The sequence below is a fragment of the Schistocerca gregaria genome, chromosome 5, assembly GCF_023897955.1.
Source record: "Schistocerca gregaria isolate iqSchGreg1 chromosome 5, iqSchGreg1.2, whole genome shotgun sequence".
In the NCBI taxonomy this organism is placed as follows: Eukaryota; Metazoa; Arthropoda; class Insecta; order Orthoptera; family Acrididae; genus Schistocerca; species Schistocerca gregaria.
In genome coordinates this window covers 149,279,117-149,294,626 of record NC_064924.1, presented here as the reverse complement: position 1 = coordinate 149,294,626, position 15,510 = coordinate 149,279,117, and the positions used below count along the sequence as shown (strand labels likewise).

At 39.2% G+C, this 15,510-nt stretch overlaps 1 protein-coding gene and 1 pseudogene across 2 annotated transcripts in view; one reads left to right on the top strand and one right to left on the bottom strand.

The window, feature by feature from the left end:
* Positions 1-15,510, top strand: part of LOC126272275 (monocarboxylate transporter 12-like) — a 152,879-nt gene that overhangs the window by 13,323 nt on the left and 124,046 nt on the right. The gene's annotated exons all lie outside the window — the stretch shown is intronic.
* Positions 9,929-10,046, bottom strand: LOC126274612 (5S ribosomal RNA; annotated as a pseudogene).

The following is a 15,510-nucleotide window of genomic DNA, read 5'->3' as shown; positions in this document are numbered from 1 at the left end:
GTCTGTGGCTGTAGGCTTTCTGAAGATGTCAAATGTGTGTTTATTGTTCTCTCTCTTTATTGTTATATCCAAGAAATGTATTTGCTTTTGTGTTTCTTTTTCTATGGTAAATTGAATATTTTTATGTATGTTGTTTATATCTGTATGAAGTTTATCAATTTTCTCTGTTGGTTAATCTACCATACAGATTATGTCATCTACGTATCTGTACCAGTAAACAATTTTGTATCCTTTCTTTCTGATGACTGTATCGAAGATTGTGTTTTCTATGTAGTTGATGAATATGGTTGCTAGTGTTCCTGAAATTGGGGATCCCATTGGGAGCCCATCTTCTTGTAAGTAAAATTCCTTTTCAAATTGGAAGTAATTTTGGGATGTGATTACTTTGAGGGTTTTTGTTATTTCATTAATATTGTCTACAGGTAGTTTGTTGTGTGTTAGTAAGTTTTCTTCAATTAGTTTTATTGTGTCTGCAGTGGGTATTGAGGTGTACATGTTCTCTATGTCAAAAGAGATGAGTGATGCTGTTTGTGGGATGTGTAAGTCTTTTATATGTGTTATGAGTTCATTTGTGTTTTTCACTGTTCTGCTGTTTTTCATTTCATAGTGTTGCATTATGATTTTGTTCATGTGTTTTGCCACATGGTATGATGGTGCCTTCATGAAATTAATAACAGGCCTCAGTGGAATGTGGGGTTTGTGGACCTTGGGTTGGCTTCTGAGTGTTGGTGCTTTTGGGTTCTTCTGTGTGATATGTTGTTTTTGTTTATCTGTAAGTATGTGTCTGATGTCTCTGAGGTTGTTTTTTATGTATGTCTGGAAGCGTGCTGTTGGATCAGATTTTAGTTTGTGATCTTGTTAGAAGAGATAAAATCCATAGTTTTTTCTATATATTGTTCATTATTGATCAGTACTGTGCTGTTCCCTTTGTCAGCTCTTGTGACTATGATGTTGTTAGCTTGCAGTTTTTCTTTTTTTTTTTAAATTCTTAGTGGTGTTTTTTTTCTGTTTGAAGTTTACAAACCCTTCAATAACCTAATATATAAAATACAGTAAGGAATAGAAATGCTTGCATACATATGATTTTACATAATAGGTGCAGGTGAGAGCCCCATAACATTTCATAAACAGTAAACACACAAAAAATCAGTTTATACAAATATTCACATAAAATCTTGTCAATAGTTCAATAAATAAGTAGCACTCCTCAGGGTTGTTGACAGTTCCAGCAGTAGCACCCAGCAATGGTCAACAGGTGCAAATAGCAGTCTCATAACATTTCATCAGCAGTATTTAAACAGCTCCAACAGTGGCACCCAGAAATGGCGAGCAGGCGCAGACAGCAACAGGTGACATTATCTCAGTAAAAGCAGTTCCATCAGTGTCACCCAGTAATGTTGAACAGGTGCAGGTAACAGTCCATGATATTCACTATCACTAATCAGACAGTTCATCAGAGTTCATCAGCAGAAATTAAAAATCATTATCAATGCTCTCACACTAAACATACAAATTATAGCAAAAAAACAAATGATATCAGATAATTGTCATATTAACTGTTACAATACACAAATAACAGTAAACCTATAATATTTATGGGTGTCAGTGCAAGCCACAACAAACAAGTAAAATAATATTTGGGAGATAGGTCGGTACCAATTATTTGGGATTAGGAAAGGAAAACACACAAAACACACTCACTCATCTTTCATCCACATTAAGTACTACTGTGTAATTGAATAGTGTTAACTGTGTAAATGCAGTTCTGTCAAAATTTGATGTTCAACATGTGTATCAAGTAGTAGTGGCAGTCGATAATAGTTAGTCAACGTCATAGTCATCATGTCAAGACCAATGTTTGCCAAGCCAACTTTTTCTGAACAACTGTCAGTGTGCCATGATATGCAAATACCTCCTTTCTCAAAAAAAAAAAAAAAGCAGTATATACTGCTTATTGATTTAAGAAAGTGTATTTGTGTAGACAATCTTCTAGTGTTCTAGTCTGCCATCTTCATCCTTGTTCCATATAAACCAACAAAAAAAATACGCTCCTCACTTACTTACCTCTTATCCACCAAAACTCCAATAATCATCAGCATCACACAGTCTCAATACCTCAATTATACCTCTTCAATGCGTCGATACATATAAACCTTATCCCCAATATCATTTACCTTACCTCTTGTCCACCAAAACTCCAATAATCATCAACATCACACAATCTCAATACCTCTTCAATACGTCAATACATATAAACCTTATCGCCAATATCATTTCACTTCCGTAACAACTCTTTCCTCTAGTCAGTCTCCTCGAACATGTACAGGTAAAATCCTAGTGCAAACTTCAATTCATCACCCCATACAATCCGAAGACAATGTCCACACACAACCTCTGTGTAATCCATCTTACCCGAATCTTCTAATCATTATGAATTATAAAATACATTTTGGTTACCTTGTCCATCATTAAATTAAAGAAATGCATACACGACCGCTAACAGCCTTTAGTTTGAATAACTTTCAGTAAGTAAGTACGAGTACGGAGTGTGAATGATCGTAATATTTCACAGTGTGTACACCACTTCAAGGATCATGGCAAAACAGAAGCAAACATGTGGAGTATTTCTTGTGTCGAGTGTAACGGGCTATTTCAATTGCTCACGAAGAATACAGTGTAATAACTGTTAATGGTCTAAACCTAGTGCTTGTATTTCATGTCGTTAGCTTCCTTCCTATTAGCTTAAATTTATACAGCTTCCATAAAACCTCCAGCTCATATGACTTCAATGAAGTTTTTTGTACCAATGTCGTTCGTAGAATTATACCAGTTCATTTTCTTATCTTAAAATATAAAGCACTGAGCGTAAGCAAAACATGCAATATCGAGTGAATATACCGGTAGAGAACAGAATATTAACAAGTGGATGTAGCACAATCCCTACAATGAGGCTCTGCCAACCGAACAATCTATGGTTAATACCGTAGTGTGACCTAAACTCCACGTTCGAACACCATATATCAGCACTTCTATATACCAAATTAAAGATTAGTTATGACAACAAAACAAAAATGTGTAACTTTGCAATCCATACGCAAAGCAGCAAATATATATCTTACATAATAAACAGATCATTAGCATCATATCAGCATAAGCAAATAATTGTTCATATGTAATCTTAAGAAGTAAACATGAAAGCGCAAGCAGATAAATCACAAAGTATAACTTACATACATAACCACAATCAGCACAATTAATCAGGTGACAATTATAATTTAAATAAATAAGCACAGCAGGCACATAATAAAAAAAATGTGACATCAGTGAAAAAAGCAGTACAGCCAAGCGATGCATAATATACATAACAGCCCTGTTCATTAATAAAACATTGTCAAAATCGGTTTACACAAAGTATAAATCACGTAATCGCGAGCAGCAAATTACGTCTAAAGTACGTACCTAAGTGGAAAAATGTTACCTGAAAAATAAACGCAATTAATAGTTACCTTTTTAGTTTATTACTTTCTTCTTCGAAATTACTTTCTTCCTGAAATTTTCTCGATAGCAAGTCCTCTTAACGTCGGACACACACAGAATTTACCTGAAGTTCTTAAATATTTTATACAACTCTATCCTGAAAAAAACTGAACGTTAATAACATAATTTATCGTCACTATAGCTTTATACTGAATTTATTCGGAGAAGTTAGACTGTTTATTTGTTTACGGCTGTCAGTGCATTCGCACTGAGCGCTCGATCAGCTGTAGGTACGCGTGACGTAGGAAGTAATTGTTTGCGGTCAACGACTGCCTTGTGCGGCGCGCAGACTTGACTGTTGCTTTGAGTATGTGCCACCGTCAGAACACGGCGTGGTATCCTTGTACTCTCCCGTGGGTTTACGTATTAACTGTTAGTTTCTCAAAAGTATGTCATTCCACAAAAATTTTAACCTACGATATATGATGTATTCCCTTAGAGCGCCAAGATTTGAGAGTTTCTACTTCGACAGTGTTATCATAAATAATTTTGCGAATTCTATATGGACCGTTATAAAGCAGAAAAAATTTGCGACACAAGCCTTTTCCTTTGTGAGACAAACGATGAGACTTAACTAACACCTTTTGACCAACTGACAAGGGTTTTAAACGACCAGGACGTTTAGCTGATTTCTCTCTTCTAGCAGCCGCAGATGCAATATTTTGTAGAGCCAGATTGACAACTTCAGAATGCCGCAGTTTTCGTGAAGGCGGAAAAGGAACGATTTCAGAAATGCGATTTGTGGGTGGTTTATTTTTTAATATCAACATAGGCGGTAAAGAAGTTGAATCATTAGGGAGTTCACGTTTTTAAAAATATGAAGATACTGATTCCACGCCGGCCGCGGTGTTCTCGCGGTTCTAGGCGCGCAGTCCGGAACCGTGTGACTGCTACGGTCGCAGGTTCGAATCCTGCCTCGGGCATGGATGTGTGTGATGTCCTTAGGTTACTTAGGTTTAAGTAGTTCTAAGTTCTAGGGGACTAATTACCACAGCAGTTGAGTCCCTTAGTGCTCAGAGCCATTTGAACCATTTTTTTTACTGATCCCACGTTCTATGATTCTGATGACAATAAAGTCGACACAATTTATTGATCTCCTTCCTCCATCTCTCTGAAGCGTTAGATTGAGGGTGAAAATGTCAGATGAAAATTGGTTTAATCGAGTACGAAGCCAAATTTTAGAGCGAAACTGTGATCCATTATCTGATATAACCTTATCAACATGACCAAACTTCTTTAAGAAAATGTTTAATGAAAGCATTAGACACTGAATGAGGTGTTGCTTTGCGTAAAGGTGTAAAACACACATATTTTGATGTCAGTTCCACAGCTACCAAAATGTACTCAAAACCATTAGTAGAACGAAACACGGGACCGAACAAATCGACTGCAGCCATCTCCTTTAATTTCGCTGGAATGATAGGAAACAACGGTGCTCTGTGAGAAATAGTTGGCGGATTAGCCTTTTGTCATAATTTGCATTTGGCAAGAACAGATCGAATACGTTTTTCCATATTACTGAAGTAGCAATTTTCACGTAATTTATGAAAGCATTTTCTGGGACCAAAGTGTGCATAACTGAAATGTGTATACAAAATCAATTTATTAACCCACTCATCAGGAATGCAAACTAACCAAACAGAGTTGTCGACCGATTTTCGTTTAAAAAGAATATCATTACGAATTAAATAATACTGTCTAATCGCTACATTTTACTTTCTCCTCCACTTCTCCTTAATGTCCTTCCCGATTGGATCCTTGTTTTGCTCCTTATCGATTTCCTGGAGTGAAGACGAAATAAAATTTTGAAACGCAACACCTTGAATATACATTAAACAATAATTGTTTTCTTTGCAGTCCTCCTCAGCACTTTGTTTCAAACCCATAGGTGCACGTGATAAAGCATCAGAAATAATATTTGAAGAACCCTGTATGTAAACAATACTAAAATCAAATTCCTGTAGATACAGCGCTCATCGTGACAATCTTCCATGTGTTCATTTTGCTGACATAAGAAATGTCAGAGCTCGATGATCGATGTAAACCTTAGTATGTCTGCCATACAAAAAGATGCGAAATTTTGTGAAAGCCCAAACAATAGGCAAGGCTTCAAGTTCCGTCCGTAATCGAATCATTCTTTTCTGATTTAGGGAGAACACGACCTCCAAATGCAATAGTTTTCTGTACTACAATGCCGTTTCCTTCTATCTCTTGAAATAAGTGTGCACCTTGGCCTTTGTATGATGAGTTCGTCGCCAAACAAAAATCTTTATATAAATCGGGATGTGAAAGAAGTGGATCAGCAACTAAAGCATCACGAAGTTGTTCAAATTCTGACTGAGCTTCCTCATCCCAATACCAATAAGAATTCTTTCCAGATAGTTCACAAACGAGGTGTGGCCAAATTGTCCAATCTAACAAAGCGTCTAAGAAAATTAGAGACACCAAGCAAACTACGAACATCACGTTTTGTAGTAGGTACAGCATAATTACGAATAGCGTCTAGTTTCTCTGGATCAGGAAGAATACCTTCTGTAGAAATAATATGACCAAGAAATTTCACCTGAGAACGACCAGATTCAGATTTTTCCAAGTTCACTGTAATGCCAACTCTTCCAAAACTACGTAATAATGATTCCAAAATTTTGTTATGCTCACTTCGAGAACGTTTAACAATAAGAATATCGTCAACATCTGAAGTAATATTGTCACGAAGATAAACATGTAAAATTTCGTTTAAACTACGAATGAATGCTGCAGAAGATGCAGTAAGTCCAAACGGCAATTTCCGAAATTACTTTTGGGTAAAATAGTCATAGCTGGTTATTCTTTACCGAATCTCTAGATAAACTGATAGTTGAATAGTTGTTTTGATAGATACAAAGAATAGTAAAAGAGTAGGCAGCGGTGCAGAAAACTAAAAGGGAAATAGCACCACTACAGCTCGGTGCCCTGTGCACGCGACGGCACATATTCACTTAGTGTAGCGAATCCCCTGAGGACTTAAATAGACGCACATAAATTCCAGTTTGTGACATAGTGGCCAAATTTTTGGAAGTGTGTACATAAATTGATCTAACCATGAACATGGATGTATGTCATTCTTAGAACTGCGAAAGATCTTAAATTTCCGAACAGTTAAAAAGTGTTTATAGTCAAAGTTTTCGCCTCGTGGCAACAAAGACCTACCGCGTCTGTCCCAGTCCCAATGTCGATTATTGTCAAGTTCGCGCGCCTGGCGCTCTCTTGTTGCTTCTCGTAAATGAAATAAATTATTTTCTTCAAAGCCCTCTGCTGCCTGTGATTCTAAATTTCTTCTGTTGTCTTTTCCTAAGATTTCGCTTTCAAATTGTTTGACTTGCTTTCGTAACGCTTCAAATTCTCTTTTAACGCGTTCATTAAATTTTCCCTGATTTTCAACATGTTTATTTATGTTCTGGTACTCCTCGCTTTCTCCAAATGGCAATGGAGCTGTATCATCTCGATCTCTGTCACCATTTAAACTAAGACTTGTCAATTTATCAGAAATCTCCTCAACTCTTTCCGATAAGTCACCTATTTGTTCTTTCTGTTTATTTACGTCTTCCGTAAGTGTCGCGACTCGGGTTTCAGTATTGACACATTTAGTAGTTAACTGTTCACATTGTTGTGTTAGGTTATTTATTCTTTCATTTGGTAAAGATTCCTCGATTCTTTCAAATATTTCTTCCTTATCGTGTGCACGTTGTAAATTTAACTCTGAAAATTTTTGTACTATCACGCTAACTCTTTCTTCCTGTTCTCTATCCTGTTCCTTCTGTCTGATTTCTATTGAAATTAATCTATTATTGTGAGCATTCAAAATCGGTTGTACTTCTTCTCTAATTTCTTTCTTTAATTCATCTTTCATGTTTTCAAAACATGCTCCTATTCGTGAGTCTAACCGTGTTTCCATTGTTCCCATATCAGTTTTAATTGTTCCTATTTGTGATCCCACTGTTTTTAATTCAGATCTTAACTATGTTTCCATTGTTCCCATACCAGTTTCTAACCGTGTTGCCAAATTTAATATAGCACCCATCTACGGCTCCATATTAACTGGTTCAAAATTCTTTTCGCCCCTAAAATTTCCCGTATAACTAACTTCCTTCGGCATAGCCGTAAAGCTATCTGTGTTCGATACTATTTCAGAATCTTCTATCGTTAATCTCGTATTCAGTGCATTTTTTAATTGAGAAAAATTTTGAGCTGGTTCCGGACTATTTTCCCGGCTTATTAAATTGTTTTCTACTTCATGATTCATCATACTGTTCTCCTGTGTTGGCGAGTTCGCCATGTTAACAATTTCGTCATTCTGACTATCCATCATTTTTGCCTTTTTCATCGATCGCGTAATCAAAACATACACAACTCGTCACTATACGAAAATTACACACAATATAACACTTTATCACCAACAATACCATTCACACGAAATGCTTCCCTACAAACACGGTTAACGAACAATTAGAACCTTCATAATTGTACAAAATTGTCAAACCTGTATACGACTCATCAAAAAAATAAATTCCACAAAAATACGGTCAGAAGAACGACAAGACTACTACAAATGTTCAATTACCAAATCTACACATGCAATATATACTACAATTACTAAACTACAAATTACTACAACAATACTACTGTCTGCTGTTTTTACTATCAAAAGAATTCCAAGGAACGATCCGTGGCAGCGGTCGCCACGTGCATCGGGGCTTAATTATATAAAATGCTAATAATTTTAATCGCTGTTTGTCCGGTTACGCAGTCTCGTAACCGGTTGCCCCTAAATAATATTAGTACGCTATCTGACTGCTTAGAATAACAACAAACAATGAAAGGAAATTTCCGTTAACACAATTAATTAATTAAGTCCCCAGCAACTATAAAAGCTACGAAACAAGAAAGCATAAGTAACTGTTCTGTGTGTGGAAGTGTGATTCAACGTACACATCTGGCACGGTTCGCGGAGTTTGAAAGTCTCCATGGCTATTTCTCAACGTTAAGTGATAAAGCTCACTGAGAAAGCTTTTGACGACTGAGCTTTATTAGTGCTAGGCAAAGGTTAAAGTTTTGCAGCGACTCCTAGCGTTTGTCAGCTGTAAATTGTATTAGTTCTGTTGAACAAGCTGTTTTTAAATTAATTGCTGACGTTGCAGAGGAGCCTAGGAGGGAGGCTTGTCGTATGTTGACGGGGCACACGTCCACCCAGGAGTAATACCATAGCGGCCGAGAGGCCTATCTTACGTTCACTTAGAGTTGATCCGGATGTTGTTATTTTACCTGCGGACAACGGCAATGCTACCGTTGTTTTGCATTAGTTAGATTACATTCAAAATATGCAGCGTTTAATGTCTGATTCAACGTGTCGCACGATTGGCTTAACCTGACAGACAGTGTTGAGAGAAAGACTAACGGCCTCCTGAAGAACAGTTCCTTATCGCAGGAGACCATCAAGAGTCAGAATTCTTACTGTGCAGTTCCTCCTAGGTTATATGGTCTCCCTAAGATCCACAGGGATAGAGTCCTCTTCATCCGATTATGAAGAACATTAGTATTTCGACATATCGTTTTGCTACCCTGATGAGCCCTATATTATGTCGGCGTGGGCATCACATAAAGAACTCGGCGGATTTATTATCTGGATTACAGGGAATGCTTTGAATGACTCTGATATTCTAGTAAGTTTTGATGCGGTCTTTGTGTTCGCTAATGTTCCTCTGTCAGATTCGCTACGGATGGTTGTGGTTAGGTTTGGTGCTGTTTTACCGAACCTATTTCAACATGTGTTGACTTACACTTAGTTTTTATTCAATGACCAGATGTATGAGCAGACAGATGGAGCTTGCGATGGTGAGCAGTGAAAATTTGGACGACTCTTCAGAACGCCTGAATTCCATTTGATTACGGAGGTGGAAAAGAATGGTTGGCTTCCTTCCCTTCCTTGATGTGATGATCAGGAGAAAGGTAGATGTTACCTTGGGACATACTGTTTATAGGAAGCCTACTCATACTGATTTGTATCTGCAGGCTCACAGTTGTCACTATCCGGCTCAACGTGGAGTAGTACTTCGTTCCTTGGTTCACAAGGCACCATGTCCTCTCGGGTCCTGGGAGTTAGTCAGCTGAGTGCCCATCTCGAAGTCACCTTTCGTCGGTATGTATACAGTGAAACACAGATTAGACGTGCGTTGCCCTATCGACCGGCCGCCGTGTCATCCTCAGCCCATAGGCGTCACTGGATGCGGATATGGAGGAGTATGTGGGCAGCACACCGCTCTCTCGGCCGTATGTCAGTTTCCGAGAGCGGAGCAGCTACTTCTCAATCAAGTAGTTCCTCAGTTTGCCTCACAAGGGCTGAGTGCACCCCGCTTGCCAACAGCGCTCGGCAGACCGGATGGTCACCCATCCAAGTACAAGCCCTGCACGACAGTGCTTAGCTTCGGTGATCTAACGGGAACCGGTGTTACCATTGCGGTAAGGCCGTTGGCGATGATAATACCTAGGTGACACAAAAATGTACGGCGTTTTAGGCTTACGGAAAGAGCATTTAGAACGGAATTGGTAGTATTTTGCGGAAAGAAATATGATGTGAAGTGTGTTTTTCGACCATCATATAAGATCAGGGTCCTTTTAGATTCCGTAAAGCATAATCTTCGTTTGCGTAAGGCTAGTGTCTACCGTAGTCCTTGTGGTTAGACATCAATATATTGGTCAAACTATTAGGACCTTACGCAGTCGCCTCCACATGATCTGTTTGCCCTCTCATTATCCGTTACAAAGAACAGTCGGCAATAGTTTCGCCTTTCGAGATGATTGTACACGATCAAACCACGCGCACACCTTGTGAACATTTTCCTCAGTTAGAGAACAATCTGTCCACTGGATTGACGTGCGGTATCTGGTGACACACAATCATCTGAGCGTGCTGGCGACCAGTCGAAATTAGCAGAAATTAGTCACAGAACACTCTTCATCCGCTCTACGTCCTGTGAGGTAACGGGTGAGTTGTGGTGCTCTGAAAATATTCTAAGCTTGCAGTTGGCGTGGCTGCGCTGGGCCCTCTCGGTGGGTCGCGCCCCGGCAGCAACCACATGGTGCCTATCCTTAGCTTGGCGTGGTCCAGCTGTGTGGGTGGGAATTCCATGGTGACTCTGTGTCGATGAAGGCCACACGCTGGGAGTGCCAAAGATGGCGGACTTTGTGAAACATTAATGACAGACATTTCACAGTTCGTATAGAAATTAATAGTAGCCGGATGAATCATGATACCTCAAAAAGAAACATGTACATCACCATTATTTGCACGAAGATTATGATGGTGTAATCACATTTTCAATATCTTCATGAGATTAAAGTTTAGTATCCAACGACAAATTATTAAAGTAATACCCAGCAACGAATTTCCAAAATCTAAACAGCTCATCCGATTTTGTCGATCGACGTGTCTTCATAAAGCTATTAGTGTAAACCTAAATTGGTATAAATTACAGGCATGTAACTTGAATAGTGCGTGAGTTATTGGAGGTCAAAGTGGCCAATTACTATCGATCGCTTCAGACCATAAGTACCCCACAGTTACACGAAAAAACGTTAGCAGCATGCTTATAAATATATTTATTCATCTGTGTCTTTGTTTATATCCAATATATACTGGTCATGAAGCAATTGGCTAAATATTTACTGTGTTTTAGAAAGAACAGAGACATTAAGATACTGGTATACCTTTTATTGCTATTTGTTTTATATATCTTTATTTAATTTATTTATGTATTTAATAATGTGTGTTAGAGCGTGTTTATGCTCCATCCATAGGAATATTTATTTAATATCAAGTTATTTAAATGTAAATCCAGTAGTTCGAACGTGTTTTAACATGTTTGTGCATGTGCATGTGCATTGGCTTGAAGACAGGGTGAGAGCGCTCTGGCCAATCACAGCGATCATTCCAAAAAGGACACATGGAGAGACAGTATGGAAGTGAAGGGTGACGGGAGAGGACACGAGGCAGTGCGGAACAGTTCGGCACGAGGGACAGCCGCACAGGACACGGAGAGTCCGGGACAGTACGGCGCGACGAACGAACGGTCGCGTAAGAGACTTGGTTGTTTGGAGCGGTTTGCGCTTGGTGGCGAGAGAGATAAATACTTCGTAGTGCCTACTTGTACACTTGTGAGATTTCCATGGCTTCTACAGTGAAGACGTAGTGTACGTTTAGAAGTGAATATCTCGCGAGCTATGTTGTTGTTTATAGCTAATTACATGCAGTAGGAATCTATTGTTTCTGTGTTATTCAACTTACATTTTAGTTAATTGGATGTTTCTGTGTTATTCAACTTAAATTTTAGTTAATTAGACCATCGACACCAATAGGTATTTTGCAGATATATACCGCATTCTCAAAAGTACTTGTACTATCGTACTCATCATTTAAAGTCATTAAGATAGTACCTGCAGATTTTATTTAATTGCGATATTTCATTTATAAAATTCGCAAGTGCTGAGTGATAGGAACCTTCGACCATTCGATGCATGTGTATATTCATATTGTATGCTGTAGACTCAGAAGTATTTGGCTTGTAATGTGGCAACTATGTATCCCATCTCCTAGACAACGAAACCAGCCAAAATTCATCACTGAGTCAGAGGGTACGTAGTTGAGGGCCGCAACACCACCACAACACTTCACTTTCGTTTATGGAACCCCGCTGTCCTCATGAGAGCCATCTTCAAATAGTGGGACAAGTGTGTGTAGGAATGTCTAGGCCACCTTGTAGACGCCTTGAAAAGGACCCAAGTCTGTTACACCGCATAGAGAGAGCAACACCTTTCAGAACGCTAGACGTGCCAGAAGAAGATATGGAAGATACCGTTAAGGATGTGGAGCAATACCGACTCCAGCTATGTGACAGCAGCACTAGCTTTCTCTGTTGAGGATCCACGACGTGAACAGCCAGACCGAGGTGGTCGCAATGATTCTCAATTGGGTTTAAGCGCAGGGAGTCTGCGGACCAAGGGAGTACGGTAAACTCACCCTGGTGCTCTTGGAACCACGCACGCACACGGAGAGTGTGGCGATCGTTGTGTTATTCAGTGGTTTGGTATTTAACTAATTTCTAAATGAAAATGATAATCTTATTTTATCACACTGAGTAATTACTAAATAAATTTTCTCCCGGCTAAAGATTTGGTCAAGTTGCTAAAGAACTCCAAGTTACCGTCGTGTTAAAGTGTTGTCTGTAAGTTGTGTGTCACTAAATCACAGTTCATACAACAGATGCTATACAACTATGGATTATGATGGAAACAGTTATCTTCAGTAAAATGATCATTAAAACCACCAAATATCAGCCGCGCACAACACTGACTTATGTTACCTGAAACAATATTCTTCGCAACTCGTGCGTAAATATTTTCGGCTCCATACATCAGCTAGAAAAGTTTGTTATAAGGATCGTGCTATGAGCACTGGTTTTAAAGAACCAATCTGACTCGAATCATTTTCATTAAAATGAGTTCGGGATCACCTGTGCTTATTTATTTTTATACATTTGTATTACGCTCGGCATTTATGTCTGCAGAGTTGCGTAATTTGAATTTGCCGCTGAGATAATTGTTAAGATGGCGGCAGACAATTGATAGAGACTTTCTATTATTAGAGCAAATAAGTAAGTATTTGAAATGCTTATTAAACTCTATAAACTCTACTTTCGTACTGTGCACTATTTTGACTTCATCAAGCAAACATTGTGATTTGTTTCTAAGGAAAACACAGACAAAAACGCGATACAAATCGCTATCATCATAGGTTGCGCTCGTTGCAGCGGAAAGAAATAATTAACACAGATAATGCTTGCTGAGACTGGAATTAAAGTTACAAATAATTATTCACTCATATTTATAATAATAATGAACTCTATTCTCAAGTAATAATTAACAAATAATTACAATTTCTTAACAGACCTCAGTTTGATATGCGCCCGCAACCTACAAAAGCCAACCAACAAAAGGTAAAAACAAAGGAAGACAAACGCAGATCATAAAAGGAATTTACAATTAGCATTTTCATTGTATGATACACATCGATATGTCCAATTACATCATAGAATATTATATAAATAATTAATATTTATTATCGTTTTCACTGTTTTTTCATACGTCGAATAGATAATGTTTATAACTGTTAGAGGCATAATTTCCTCTCGTCGCACTGTATCTAAAATTTATCTCGTAGATGTTACAAGATACGTCGCATTTCATGAAGAAAGTAAGAGCATATGGACTATCAGAACAATTGTGTGATTAGATTGAAGAGTTCTCAATGGAGAGAAGTCTTCCGAAGTGAGAGTGATTTCAGGTGTGCCGCAGGGGAGTGTCGTAGGACCCTTGCTATTCACAGTGTACATAAGTGACCTTGTGGATGACATCGGAAGTTCACTGAGGCTTTTTGGCGGATGATGCTGTGGTATATCGAGAGGTTGTAACAATGGAAAATTGTACTCAAATGCAGGAGGATCTGCAGCGAATTGACGCATGGTGCCGGGAATGGCAATTGAATCTCAATGTAGACAAGTGTAATGTGCTGCGAATACATAGAAAGAAATATCCCTTATCATTTAGCTACAATATAGCAGGTCAGCAACTGGAAGCAGTTAATGCCATAAATTATCTGGAAGTAGGCATTAGGAGTGATTTAAAATGGAATGATCATATAAAGTTGATCGTCGGTATAGATTCATTGGAAGAATCCTAAGGAAATGCAATCCGAAAACAAAGGAAGTACGTTACAGTACGCTTGTTCGCCCGCTGCTTGAATACTGCTCAGCATTGTGGGATCCGTACCAGATAGGGTTGATAGAAGAGATAGAGAAGATCCAACGGAGAGCAGCGCGCTTCGTTACAGGATCATTTAGTAATCGCGAAAGTGTTACGGAGATGATAGATAAACTCCAGTGGAAGACTCTGCAGGAGAGACGCTCAGTAGCTCGCCACGGGCTTTTGTTAAAGTTTCGAGAACACACCTTCACCGAAGAGTCAAGCAGTATATTGATCCCTCCTGCGTATATCCCGCGAAGAGACCATGAGGATAAAAGCAGAGAGATTAGAGCCCACACAGAGGCATACCGACAATCCATCTTTCCACGAACAATACGAAACGGGAATAGAAGTGAGAACCGATAGAGGTACTTAAGGTACCCTCCGCTCGCGGAGAATAGATGTAGATGTAGATTGTCCTGCTGATAAACACTGTCATGCTGAGTTAAAAGAAACTGCACTTAAACCCCAAGAACAGACGCATACTTGTGTTGATCCACTGTGCCCCTCATAATGACGAGATCACCCAGAAAATGGCAAATGACATTGGCCAGACCACAACGGTCCCTCCTGGTTGCTGGGAGTTTGCTTTCAGACTTTTCACGCCTTACACGCCCACGGCCATCCCATAAAACATTATTCGTCTGAAAAGGCCACCTGTCGCCACTCTGTGGGTTTCCAGTCGCGGTACTGTCGTGCAAATTCCACGTTTTGTCGACTATGAACAACAGTCAGCATTGATGCATGCACCAGGGGCCTTCTGACGAGGCGCATAAGCAGCAACGTTCGCTGAACAGTCGTTCGGGAGACGCTGTTGCTAGCACAGTGGTTCATCTGGGCGGGAGAAGGGGGTGTAAGGTGCTCAGCATTTCGCCCGACTATTCGCCTGTAAACATATCCGCACCCGTCCTTCATCCCTGTCATTTACAGACCTTGTGAGTCACAGTTGCCTAGGCGCTGGTTTTTGATAGCGTCATTTTCCCATGCAAGGTGACACACGAACAATTTACAAAATTCTTGATTTGTGAGAAGCTTCCACCACTGGTCCGAAAGCTAGTGATCATTGCGTCTTTGGAAGTCAGATAAACCGCTTCGTTCCGTGTTACGATAGCAACTGCATTGTTAGCTGCGTCCCCCGCC